This window comes from Protopterus annectens, chromosome 2.part0 (assembly GCF_019279795.1).
Source record: "Protopterus annectens isolate FY-2018-M chromosome 2.part0, PAN1.0, whole genome shotgun sequence".
NCBI classification, from domain to species: domain Eukaryota; kingdom Metazoa; phylum Chordata; order Ceratodontiformes; family Protopteridae; genus Protopterus; species Protopterus annectens.
In genome coordinates, this window is record NC_056728.1 from 961,243,076 (window position 1) to 961,256,793 (window position 13,718).

A 13,718-nucleotide genomic window follows, 5' to 3' on the forward strand; every position below is an offset into this window, starting at 1 on the left:
AGCTGTCCATTAGCTGCTTTTACTAGCACGTAATCTGGTGATTCTGAATCTTCCGGTAATTTGGAAGGATGTATCAGGGTCCGTGAGGCCCCTGAGTCACACAAAAATTTGACTTCCCTCCCTTCTACCAGAAGCGTAACTTCTGGTTTTGTGTCTGTTAAGTAGAGCTCCAGGCTCAATAATGCTAAATCCAAAATTTCATTTTCTTCATCATCTATGAATTCATGTACATCCTCTACCCTTGCTACCACACTCGCATTTGTCTTTTCCTGTTCGTTCTTATCCAGTGATTCCTGACTATCATATAGTCATTCCTCACCCTCCTTATCTTCCGTAGTTACCTTTTTATTTAGCCTGCAATCCCTTGCCAAATGTCCTTTTTTCCCGCATTTAAAACATTCACCCCTTTTCTTTCTTTCTTCAAAATCTTCTGATCATTTATCAGATTGTTTGTTTCCCTGGGCATTTTTCTTACCCTTTTTCCCGGTTTGTACTACAAAGACTTCTGACCCATCTTCTACTGCAAATACTTGAGCTGTCTTTTTCTTTTTGCTATTAAAATGCCTTTCGGCATGTCTTGTATATTCAAGTAATGACTGTAATCTACTTGTACAATGATCTACCATGTGCTTTGTAATAAAGCTGCTAATGGGAGTAATACTACCTTTTAAGAATGCATTCTTTAGCTGCTGCTCATATGGGGAATCATGTGTTTGATCTTCAGGTATCTGCATTCCGCAATGGTTATTAAAACACTCTAATAATCTAGCATAATATCTATCAACAGTTTCACCTTCTTGTTGTATGCACTGATTAATGCAAGTCCATTCAGCCCTAGGCTTCCATTTTTCAGAGATTCGGTCTGTCAGACCTTTTACTCTGTTATCCAGTTCTGCATTACTATGTGGGAGTGGTCTGAGCTCTGCGTCACGGGGATTCCAGTTGCCACTGATCATGTGCCAATCTGGATCTACAGTTTGTCTAACTACTTTTTCTACTTCTTCTCCATTCAAATGGTAACTTAATCTCATACCCTGTAAGTCTTCTAAGAATTTTCTAAAATTAACTTTCGGATGGGGAATTCCCTCTGTGGCTTTCCGGATATCTTCCGGTGTCCACGGTCTATAAACTAAGAGAGTCGGATCCTGTCCTTCCTGTCCTGCCTGTGGATTTGGTACTTCTATGAGTGGACATATCTCTTCCTCATTCATAGCTTGTGAATTTTTATTCATTTCATATAATTCAATTTCCCCTCTCAAGTTACGTGTTCGAGACCTAGTCTCAATAGGATCCCTGACAAACGGTTTTGATTTTGCAGGAACAGCCGGGTATAGCGGAGGTGGATCAGCTTGACCGCATGCTTCATATTCTGGTAAGAGAAGCGGAGGAGGGGCCGTTGCTATTACCAATTTATTATCTTCTTTGTCTAAAAACATTGCTTTTGAATTTTTAATCTTTTGTTCTCTGCGATTTGCTTCCTCAAGCCACCTATGTGCCTGAGGGACTCCTAATTGCCGTTGCTTTTTTAGCTGACCTTTCCCGTCTGTTTTAAGTTGTCTGATGAGTTTAGTAAGTGCAGGTTTATCTAAATTACCATCAAATTTGTATTTATCAACCCATTTTGTACAGTACTTAACATTATCGGCATGCTGTAATTACATATATTTCGCGTCTTCGGTTAGGGGCGGGTCTTGGGAACTTTTTGTGCACTGATTTCCCATGTTGCCTTAGCTAAGCTGTAAATTGTTACGTAACCCTTCTTATCACGTGGTACCACAGTTTTACACCTTTTCACAGTTTGTCTAGAATAACTGTCTACCTATTATGTTTCCCTGATCTATGACAAGACAGTAACCTTTTTGTCCCTGATCTGCACATGCAAATCCTCCTGACAAAAAACAGTTCTGCAACTAGTCCCTGATCTAAAACAGAAAGAGGTAAATTCCTCCTTACCTGACCCTCCATGAATTGATCCACCGGATCGTTGACTCGTCCTCCAATCCCAGATCAGAAACAGTGGCTGGCCTCTTTCGAACAATTCAGTCGGAGGTCTTTCAAAACAGAAGAGCCGATTTGGCCTCTTCTCCATACGGGTACATGCCACCGGGGCCCAATTCTGACCTAGGCCTAGAGCGAGAGGTACTTTCTGGTCCGAAGGACCAAACTGTCAAAGGAAAAATATACTTTAAAAATTATCAAAATATGGTAGATTCAGGTTAAGGCACTTAAATCTTGCAGCAAGGGGACAAAAACGTGCTATTACAGAGTTTGTCTAACTAGAAACAGTAAATACTTTCATTTTTATACACTTTCTAATAAGACATTGCCTACCAAGCTGACATAGCAAATTACAAGTCTTTTCATCATCACTTGTTGACCATCAGTCTCATGAATTTCTGCTGATTTGTCAATTTTTATGAGAAACTTCCAAAGGAAAACAACGTGGCCTTGGTTACCACCGGTTAGATACATGTTATGTTACCATTCAAGGTACTATGGCTAATTCAAGCACAAAGATAGCAATTCGTTTCTCTAATAATCCTTTGTCTACATTATCTCTAAGCTTCTGCAGCTGTACATGTTCTCATACTTCGAACAGAGCTGATTGTTTAGAATCATTACATTTACAGACTATAGCATTGCTCATTCATTCGTTCCTGACCTAGCAGATAAGCACCTGCTTCTCAAGTACATTTCCAAAAGGCATAAACATGAATATTGCTGTGCTAGCAATTACTAGGTCAGAGGGCATCTTGCAAGTTTCAGAAAGCACACTGCAGTTTCAAAAATCATCTTTTTCAGTTCTATATGAAACTCAATTTATATATAAAACAGTGCATATAAAATAGAATGAAAAACATGTTAACTCACTTAGCTTGTAATTAGCATTAAGCATACACACATTAATACATATTTTTCTGACAAGAACAAAACATTTGGAGCGATGAGATGTAAAGGAGACAGCGTAGGTAACACCAAGAGAAAACAGTGCGAACATAACCAGAAGGAATGGTAATGAAAAGCAATACAAGTTATTTACTCAATGCAAAGAGGCAAGAAAATGCATTAAAAGAGCATAAACCACATTATCTGGCAAGCGAAAAGCTCAAAATGTTTAACTAAAGAAAATGTTTAAGATAAAAGTGTTTGATAAAATGAATGTGCTAAAGTACAAAACAAGCAGGTTTAAGGCATAACTCTGTTTGTTTTACTCTAAACATGCACAAAGAATGTACACTAGGTTTAAACGAGCACAAATAATAAATGAGAAAGAAAACGAGCACAGGATAAAAAAAAAACATGAAAAAAATAAAGCAAGGCGACTGTTATGTAGGGGAAAGTGCTGTGTTTGGGCATAACTATGACTTTACTTACTTTTTTGATATCAAAGTCATTTGAAGTATCTCCGAGTGTAAACGTGTTTATAGTGTGTGCTTATTACTGTGCATGTATTTCAAAGAGTTCAGTGTGTGAAGAGTGCAATTATCTTGTGTAATTCAATTGAAGCATGGCTGTTTAAAGAAAAGTTCTTGTGATGGGTGTGGCTGTTCACAGAGTCTGCCATTACAGAGTGCTTTCTTGTACTGCAAAGAGTTGTCTGTCAAGGTGCTGCTGTTTTGGAGACCTTTCAATATATTGCATTTAGTCATTTACAAAGTGCATATACCTCAAAAGGCATTGAATTTGGGCAACCAATTCTGATTATTTGCATTGTGCAATTCTAACAAGTTTCTTGTATTAAAGAAAGGTATTGCTTATAAAAGATTACAAAAGTATTTCAGTGGTCATGAATTGCTCAGTTGCACTGCAAAGTTCTCGAATGTTTCTTAAAGTGACAACTTTAATAAGTGATAATGCATGATTACTCCATGCTTGCCTCTATCAATAAATTTCCAAGCAACTACATTTGTATTTTTGCCTTTACTTATTGAAATATATAAAAGCATTGCAAAGTCTGAGGAAGTATTCTGGTACGCTCCATAAACCGGTAAATAAGCTGAAAAGCTATTCCACGTCATCGAAAAAGCTAAAAAACTATTTCATAAAGCACAGTGAAGCATTAAAAAATTTGTAAAGGTATTTTGCAAAGTGCAATAAAGCATCGGGGAGCCAAACAGGTTTATTTTGCAAAGTCCAGTCAATTGAAAGCACTACGTGGTTATTCATTCGCATAATACTGATAAGCGCAAAGAAAGAGAGTATAAAAAGTTGTAAAGAAGAAAAGTGTTAACCAAATTGAATGATCATGCCAATTACTTATGCACACACACACACACACACACACACACACATATATATATATATATATATATATATATATATATGGGTCCCCTTGACTTGATCGACACGCCAAAACACCGACGCTCAGAAGACCGACTCAAGAAGACCGACGAGAGAGATGATCGACAATGTGAAATCCTGACAGCCGAAACACTGACATGGGCAATGTGTGAGCGAGAGTCGGTAAGTGTGCGATAGTGAGGGATTTAGCGTTAGGGAGGGGACAGGTAAGTGTGAGATAGTGAGGGATTTAGGGTTAGGGTGCGGGAAAGGTGAGTGTGCGGTAGTGTCAGACTTAGGGTGCGGGTAAGGTAAGTGTGCGATAGTGACGGAGTTTAGGTTTAAGGGCGGGTTAGGGTGCGGGTAGGGTAAGTGTGCGATAGTGACGGACTGTAGGTTTAGTGGCGGGTTAAGTGAGTTAGGATTAGGGTGCGGGTAGGGTAAGTGTGCGGTAGTGTCGGACCTTAGGGTTAGGGTTACGGTTAGTGCATGTATAGTTGTGTGTAATGTGTAGTTTACGTTTTGCGTGTCGGTGTTTTGGGTGTCAGTGTTATGGTGTTCGGTTTTGTGCATTTTCGGTCTTTTGGTGTTTTGGGTGTCGGGTTTGTGGCATCTCGTCGTTGTGATAGGGATCCATATATATATATATATATATATATATATATATATATATATATATATATATATATATACTGAAAATGGACATATATCCAGTTAGACTAGCCCAGTCAACAAACGTAATAAAAAATAAATATATGTGTGTGTGTGTGTGTGTGTGTTGTGTTGTGCAAGCTGAATCCAGAGAAGACCGAGAGTGTTTAACGCACAAGTTCAGAGTAATGTGCAACCCCCAGATGAACATTACATTAGAGGCATTTGTTTTACACAAAAAATCAGAAGCCACATTTGCAGCTTATATAACTGACTTGAGGAACAAGGCCAAAACTTGTCAGTTTGGTGACTTGAAAGATGAGCTGATAAAGGATAGACTTGTATATGGTATTTATAGTGCTGCTTTGAGGAAAATTTTGCTTTGTGACAGTGATTTGACATTAAGTAAGGCAAAAGAGATTTGACACAATCATGAGGTGACAGAAAAGCACACAAACATGCCTCCAAATGCCAAAAGCATGGTTTCAGTAAGCTCCAGAGCAAACAGTATGCAATGCGTGGCAAGCAGAAACAGGCCTAAGCAAATGGCACTTTCTTCGGAATTCCTATGGTTGCTAAGTATTCCAGAAAGTTCCAGAAGTGCAAGCTCCACCGCCATTTCAGTGCCATACAAGAATGAGTCAGCAAAACCCAAATCTAGCTTCATTGTAAACTGTTGAAACTGTGGTGCAAATCATGAATCTAAAAGAGAGAAATGTTTAGCATATGGTCAGCAGTGCCATAAGTGTAAAAAATGGAACCACTTTCAAAAGGTTTGCAAATCACTAAAGCCTCACAGTTGTAAAGAAAGGTCATACAAGCAATCAAGTTCATCAAGTAGAGCCAAAACAATCACCTTTCTACGTATATGGTGTATCAGTGCTGGGGAGAAAGAGATGACGCAGTAAGCTTATTAACAAGGAGTGAAGTGTTTTGCACAGTTTGGATCAATGGGAAATCCACAGAGTTCAAAGTAGACACTGGATCAAACTGCAATGTTATATCAGCAGATACATTTACAAAAGTAAGAACCAACAAACCACTTAATGTAACCAGCAGTGTGAGACTTGTTGCATATGGAGGTGAAGAAATTCAAACCGAAGGTTCAGTAATACTTCCTTGTTATTTGGCTGAGAACTGTTACAACTTATTATCTTATGTAGTCCGACAACCAGTGCAATCTATTAGGTCTCAAAGACAGTTTGAGAATGAATCTACTTTCTTTTGCTAAAGAATTTCATCATGTGAGTGCAGTTCTGATTTCAAGTTTTGCAGAAGTCATTTTCTCAGGGGATGCTGATGTTTTTGGTGACAAGTTGGGCAAGCTTCCAGTTGTGTATTTTATGAAATTAGACCTCAAAGTCACTCCAGTGGTCAGACCAGCAAGAAGAGCTCCGATAGCAAGATAAAGTCAAAGCTCAGTTGGACAAAATGGTGCAGCAAGGTGTGATTTGTCGAGTCACAAAACCAACTGAACCGGTATCATCCATGGTAGCTGCTCACAAGAAAGGCTCAGACGAAATCAGAATATGCAGACCCTAGAGATTTGAGCAAAACATTAAAGAGGCCATATCATCCAATGTGCACCATAGAGGAAGTTGCATCCAAAACAGAAAAATACAGTGGCATTTGGTATTAAAGCTGCAGAGTTTATTTTGGCAAGTGATGCTTGATTGCAAATCCTCATTTCTAACTATTTTTAGTACTCCGTTTGGCAGATACAGATTTCTAAGGATGCCATTTGGAATAGATTCTGCAAGTGAGGTTTTTCAGCATGCAATGGAACAAATTTTTTTAGGTTATCCTTGTGCCATAATAGTAGTTGATCTAGTAGTTGGAGGCAATGGCAAAGCAGGGCATGACAGAAAGTTCTAGATAGGTTACTTCTGGAATTCTGAACTTGTACTTCAGAGGATTGAGCTTCAAATTTACTTCACGTGCTCTACTTGGGACATTTGTTTACAAGTAACCGCTTTAAAATAGCTGTTTGTTTGGTTGGGTCGGGTTTTGAGATCAGCACCAGATAATGCCCAAAAAATGCTATAAACTCTGCACATCCTCAACTATTTGGGCAGGTTTATATCAGATTTCAGTGAGTTGACAGCATCGTTAAGAGAGCTAACATGAAAGATTGTTGTATGGTCATTGTTACATCCTCATCTGAAGGCTTTTGATGACTTTAAGCAGAGAATTGCGACCTCCCCCTTACATTAAGGTACTATGATGTGAATGAACCAGTTGTCCTATCCTGTGATGCTTCTAATTTTGGCCTTTGTTATAGATGCACAGGCTACTGGTCTGCCCTCTTGTAGAATAACTGCACACTTACTCAAACTGAGATGCATTATGCTTAAACTGAGAAAGAACTTCTAGCAATAGTTTTTACATGTTCCAAGTTTCACGATTATATTTATGGTCAAGCTATTCAAACTGATCCTCAGCCTCTAGTTACTCTTCTAAAGAAACCTATGAATTTTGCTGTGGCGAGACTACAAAGCATGATGCTTAAATTGCAAAAGTACAGTTTCAAAATGGTCTACATTAAAGGTATATTATTTTATCTGGCTAATACTTTATCCAGTACTTTTCTGTTAATGAGGCAACAGCTTTTTTGGCCTCGTTAACGTTTTTTGTCCTATGGAAAGTATATATTATATATATATATATATATATATATATATATATATATATATATATATATATATATACACACACACACACACATGCATTTCTTTCATAATGTGTGTATAAATACATAACACGTGTGTAACTGTTTGTACACACACATCAGCTCTCATTCTCTCTACTTCCGGTTTTGTTCCTGATTCTGGAGTTATCAGGAGCATTCTTCTCTCGTTAAAATAACAAGTTGACTTTGCCTTGTAAATTTAAGGTCAGAATTTCTAACTGATGACTTGGTAAGGGAATTTATCCAGCTCCATTCCAGTCCAAAATCAAGTATGACATAACTGTTAATGTCCGTGACAGACTTTTCAGTGGCATTCCTTTACACCAAACAGCCATTATTTGGCATTGCTTTCAGCAGTAGCCTTGTCAGTCCATCAGCTGGAAATTGCTGTCAGGGGATAGTGTGGAAGCGTGAGGGCACATCCGTTACGTCTGAATTTAATTTTATATGACTGAAATATATACACACCTTTTTTGTGGTCATCTTTATTTTTTTTTTTTTTTTTTTTTTTTTTTTAGTAAGGGGTCTGCCGTAAATCAGAAAGTAATTGTGGAGCAATAACCACGGCAGAAATCTGGAAGGTTTGAGAATGGAATTTCAGTTATATGTGCACGGTGCTTAATTTACCATGTCACTATTTTCCACAAATATAAATATTTGGCTTGGTTCTGGAGCTATTATAAGCACCATTAAATATGGTACCAATACAAGTAACTCCATATCTGCTGCAGGAGGAGGAAATACATTCCCGTAGGACAAAAACAATTAATGAGGCCAAAACAGCTGTTGCCCTGTTAATAGAAAAGTACCCTTTATCTGTATTGCCTAGAAATATAACAAAACTGCTTGATGCTCTAATGGTGGAAAAAATTATGCACTGACTTTGCATCAATGAGTTGAGAGATCACACTTTGACTGATTCAATTTCACAAATGCCCAATCAGTACATCAGTGTCGGATGACCGTCAAAACAATCTAGTGTATCACCTGAGGTGCAATCATACTTGCCCTACAGAGATGAATTATTGATGGAAGATGGTATCATTTTCAAAGATCCTAAGTTCTTCCAGCTACATTACAGCATGATGAATATGTTCAGATTTTGCATCGTGGCCACCCAGGTTTATTATCCACTAAGAGAAGGGCTAGAAAACTAGTATTTTGACTTTCATTATCCAAAGACATTGATAGTGTTCTTTCTTCTTGTTTGATATGTAATATTACCAGAGCACATTTGCAAAAAGAACCACTTCAGCTAAATCAAATACCTGAACTACCTTAGTGTTGATTACTGTTGCAACTGCTATCTTTGAATAAAATAGACTATTTAGTTTTGGTAGACTCTTACTCGGACTGGTTTGAAATTGATCTGCTACCAAACTTAACCTCAACAGCTATTATCACTTAGCTTAAACATAATTTTTCAGTTCATGGTAGTCCTCACAAACTTTATTCTGACAATGGTACTCAATTTACTAGCTAGTTGTTTCAGTAATTTGCGAGAGAATGGAACTTTGTACATGTCACTAGTAGTCCTGAATATCTTCAAGACAATGGTCTAGCTGAATGTGCAGTACAGAGTGCAAAGTAATTACTTGAGGTGCAACAATACTGATGTATTATTGAATTTACTTAATCTCAGAAACATACCTCGTGGCGATATTCTTGGCTCACCTGCTCAAAGACTACTTTCCAAACAAACTAGAATGATGCTACCTATTTCATCAAGTTTGTTGCAGCCTAACTGTAAGAACAATAAAACCATCAAGGCTCAATTGCTGAAGCATAATATCCAGAAATCTAGTTATGAACACTTGTCCTATATGGACAGACTCAAAAAACTCCAACTTTTCTCTGTCTCATGTCACCTACTTAGAGGCGATCTCTGCTTGACTTACAAAGCCATGTCTGACCCAGCTCTGTTAGAAATACATCTAAAGAAATCCCAGTCCCTTCGCACCACACACTTCAATGACCTCAACCTCATTACCACAATCAACAGAACATGTTGGAGGGATAGGTTCATAACCCAGAGACTGCCCATGCTATAGAACAGACTTCCCATACATGTCAAGCAGAGCACCTTGCTGACCCTCTTCAAGAGAAATCTTGGTGATTGAATGGGAAATAGAAAATTCACCCCAGGGATCACTCCACTGGCTTTACTTGACAGAGGCACTGGGAACTAAGGTTGGGTGGCACGATGCCAGGGTAATCCTATGGGCTAGGCTTGTAAAGGCTCCAGGGCCATTAGCCCAGTACACAATTATGAACCAATTTGGTATGCAGATATAACTGTGATGCTGGCTAAACACTTCATTATGTAAAGCTAACTCCACATTTATTCAGTGCGACAATACATTACAACATACAGAAGTAATACAAGCCACTCAGTGGTGCACTATAGAGATATTAATTTTTTCCAAACTCTGTCATCAGCCTTACAAATGAGCTTGTCAAAGTATTAGTGCATACATAATTATTTAGAGGTTTTGAACTTAGAAGAGGAATTAGAAGTGGAATTAGCAGTGGTCTATGGTGCTCCATACCAACCTTTGTACAAAATACAGACGTATTCTGAATCGGATTAGAAACAGAGCTCTTTATAGAAGTGTGTTAGGTGTCATGATTTACAAATTTGTCATGATAATTACAGTAAATTACTTATATGTATGATACAGGTATCTTTTTCACAAGAAATGTAATTCAAATGACTGTCATGTGAATTTTCAGAAGGGTTTCAATCAGGGTGTTAATAGACCAAATTTTTTTCAAAACTGGCTTCCACAGAAGTCTGAAAGGATGAACATGAGACACCTAGATTCAGGACAGGGGCAGAACCAGTCCTCTTCCTCACACACACCGACTGAAAGAGGGGAAACCCTGTTATCCTTGATAGTTATTGAAAGTGTGCGCGATGTTATTGGAAATGTGTTTTATATTGTCAGTTACACAAACATTATAACCAAAGAACATTTTTCTCTTTTTTCCAAACAATTAAAATGTGTAAAATTTGTAGCCTCCAAAAATTTTGATTTAGTTGACACTCTAACTGAAATCAAACTTAGCACTTTTCCTTCTGAGGTATTGAGTGTTACCAAAATCATCCAAAATCACAGCAGTACAGTAGTTTTATCTTTGAAGTAAAGTACTTTTAATCTCCCATTGTACCTCACCTTAGTAGTTTTGGAAAAAGCCATTACTGATGACACTTACAAACTTCAAGTCAGATGTAATAAGAGGTTTCGTTTTTATAATTTAAACAAAGAAGAAATGACAAACGTATTCAGATTGTGAAACCTGATAAAGGTGGAGGGATAGTTTTATTTGACTGCTTGAATTACTCAAAAGCTATATATGATTTACTTAATGACTGTGAAACTTATTAATTTCATTAATAGAGTCCGGTGATTATTAGCTATCAAAGAATTGATTCCTACATTGAAGACTACTTATTAAATCAGAGAATTTCTTTGGATATTTATAACATTTTGAAGGTTAAGAATCCAGTTGTAGCCACTATTTTTGGAATTCCTAAAATTCACAAAAACATGGAGAACCCACCCTTTAGCCCCATAGTGGCTGGGCGGAGAGTAAGACTTGCCCCATAGGGTAATTATTGATAGATGGCTTAAACCAATTATAGTAAAGTTGACCACCTTATTATAGATTCTTGTGACTTTTTAGGAAGTTTAAATGATGACCTTTGGTCCAAAGATACATTTTTTTTTACCATAGATGTGGTCAACATTTTTAACGAAGGACAAAGGTATGGATTATTTTTATGATAGTTTATTAAGATATACTTCAATTGATTATGACAAGATTAATCTGATTAATGATTTAATGGCTTTAGTTTTAGATAATAATTTCATTTTTTCTTGAATGTGAGTATTTTAAATAGAAAAAATGCATTGCTATCGGGGCCTCTTGTGCCCCCATTTATGCTAATTTAGTGCTTTGAGATTGGGAATGTAATCACATTTTTGAAAAAAAATTAAATATTTTAGATATCTGTATTAAATTATATGTTAGATACCTATGGCATTTTTAGAGTAAGAAATTAATAATGTTATGAATTATATTAATTCATCTTATTTAAAATTTACACAGTTTTAAGAAGGATGATATTCATTACTTTGATGCAATGATTTATAACACAGGAATAGGCTTTAAATCTTATATTTATGCAATTCCTATTTGGAATTTTTGAGTTGCCATCCACTTAGTCAAAAAATTAACATTGTTAAAGGTCAATGTATTAGGGCTACCAGGATGACCTTACAGTTTGAAAATTGAGCTTTGAGTTATTGTAGATATATTTTTAGCTTATGGTTATCCACCAGCTCTAGTTGAAGACATCAGAGCATATGTTGAGTCCAATTGGAGAACCTATAGTCTTTACATCTTTCTGGGAAAATATGTGTTTCATAATTATTCACAAAATACTCGTAAGGGACCACAGTTGCTAATGCTGGTGGAATCCCAGACTATGGAAACAGTATGAAGCAAGGAAGTTTATGGGTAGCATACTTCATAACTCTATCTACAATCCTACCTCACAATTGTCCAGATTTATTCATTAAGGATTGAAGTCAGAAAATTATGATAAGCATTAAGAGTTTCAAACTTCATAACCTTCAGAAAATTCATGCTAATGAAAAACCTGTTATTTTACCAACTATGTAAGAGCCATTATCCCCCATTGTTTATGGCTTTGTCCAGATTTCTTGCTCCAAGAGGTTGAACGGTACAACTGAAACATCCCATATGGTGTTGCTACAGAGTTGAAACATGTTCAACGTAGGATTCAAAATGTCTTCTCATGGTGCTATTAGTCTGTGTTTCCACAGTGCAACAAACCTAAGCACAGAAGCATAATGGACAGCAGACTAATGTGGGCAAAGACAACAATGCAAGTTTTTGCCATAAGTTGTGAACTGCCATTTCGCATCAGGCACTATGGTTGCTCAGTGTCAGGCATTATGCAAATGGTGCAGAGAGCGATACCACAGAAGTGGGGTATGGATGGGGGAGGGAAGATAGTCATAAAAATGTTTATTAGCCACCTCTGGCCATCTTTGCTGTGTGCTGCTCTTAGGTTTGTCAACATAACTATTTCTTGCTCTGTATCAAAGTGTTTTGAATAGACAGCAATCAGATTAAGACAGTAGCAGGATAATGGTGTGTTAATAAAATATGTAGCCAACACTTACAAACAAAACAGTCCGCTATTAATAATGAGCATTATCTCAACACACCATATAGGAACTCCTACTTCACAAAGTTAAAATCACACATTTGATAGGAGAGGTGCAAAACACTGATGCAAGGGAGAATATCGGCATCAGCCTTCATCACAGTAATGACATAACAAGGTGCACAATATGTCTGGCAGCCTAATATGCTAGATTAAATGTGTCGTAATAGTGCAGTGGTTAAGCTCATTTGCATGAAGATAGCTGGACTAGAGTGGATGATGGCAAAATCTGACCAGGTTTTGCAACAGGATGTTAAACACCATCCAATGTCACTCAGTATTGGTGCTCAGTGCCAAGCTGTGCATATATGAAGTGTGTGTGAAAAAGGGGTAGATAGAATAGTTGTAAAAATGGAGGGGGGCAAGCAGAGGTCAGGACAAAGAAAAGAACAGATGAATGTAGAAGATGGTGGCATGACTATAGCTAACCATTTGCTCACAAGCTAAATGTAAACTTATAAACAGAATTAGAGTTAACACTTCAGGTCTGCTGGGTGACAACAGAATATTGCATAGCCAACTGGAAAAAATCAAGTGCGTTAAGTAGACACACAGGTAAAGTGGACAGCTATGTAAGGGGAATATTTTTTGGGGGGTGGCACATGCCTTTTTTTTTTTTTTTGTAGGAGGACTGTTGTGGAAGGTGCTTAGGAATAAAAGTGTTAGGTGGGTAGGGTAGGTAGTAGGTGCAAACATGTAGGACATACAAGAGAGAGTGATGGAGAGGAGTACAAAAGGTTAGGGAACACCATGACTGGGAATAGGTAGGGGACATCGGAGATGCACCAACATCCATTGTGACAATCTAGTCCTCATCCTCAGACTTGTCATCTCCAT